Below are 1,105 nucleotides of genomic sequence, written 5' to 3'. Positions count from 1 at the left end.
TATTATGCATGGACCTATGTGTAAAACTATAACCTTTACTTATATTACACATAATAAATTACATGTATTATATATAATTATGTGTCATTACATACATTTATAAAACTTTCTGCTTTCTGCATTATTTTGTTTCTTAAAGTAATTTTAAGTCATCTTGGCATTGTACATCAATCAAGGAATAATAATCTGACTTTAAAGGGTCAAAATAAGTATTATTATTTTAGAAAGCAAATATTATTTCTAATTTGTCCCAACCACTATGCTTTGTCAGGAACTCCAGAATACATTGGATATAACACTGATGAAGATAGTCTTATCATATTAACCTTTTCATTACTGTGTCCAAATATATAATTTTCCCTTTTCATTGATTATTGCTAGACCATAATGTCACTCTTCCTTATCTTGAATACACTGTTTTATCCCTCACCAGTCATATCATTTATAAAAGAGGAAACTACTGGTGGCAATAGTAGCCTGTGTCTACCACTGCTTGGGACGACAGAAAAATTCCCAACTGTATTTTCTCAAGCCCAATTTAGTCAAGCTGTGGTGTTTCCCATGGCCATGCTAAGTACGCAAATCCTATATTCAACTGTTCTATGGGAGTTACCATGTTTAAAGCTTGTATGTTGTCCACAGATATTTAATAAGTCGAGAAAAGTGGGAATAGGTGGTTTCTACATTCAAATTTTTCCATTCCACAAGCATCGCCATTTGGCCTAAATTCCTTCTAGTCAGCTTTCTGGTCTTTGTAGTGGAAGGGTCATCTTCCACCTTTCACTTTGAGGAGTCTGATACTACCAAATTTTACCCGCATCATTTCTTCTGTTTCAATGAGTTACTTTTCTACTTTCTTTCACATCCTTTCCCATAATGGTCTTTTCTAGTCTTTGGATGTGAAAAATTTATTCTAAAAATATGCATCTGATTCTGCTTCTCTAGGATCACCCAAATGGTTAGTAAATTATATGAGTAGTTCTTTGCAGTGTGAACAGGAGGAGGAAAAACAGCTTTTAGAATCCTGGCAACTATAGCAATCAAAGATCAACAGTGGCAGTCTAAGGGCTTGTTCTAAAAAGCAATGTAGTTTCTTTACTGAACC

The sequence above is a fragment of the Propithecus coquereli genome, unplaced genomic scaffold (assembly GCF_000956105.1).
Source record: "Propithecus coquereli isolate 6110/MARCELLA unplaced genomic scaffold, Pcoq_1.0 Scaffold17, whole genome shotgun sequence".
NCBI lineage: Eukaryota > Metazoa > Chordata > Mammalia > Primates > Indriidae > Propithecus > Propithecus coquereli.
Note: the sequence above shows the minus strand (reverse complement) of the source record.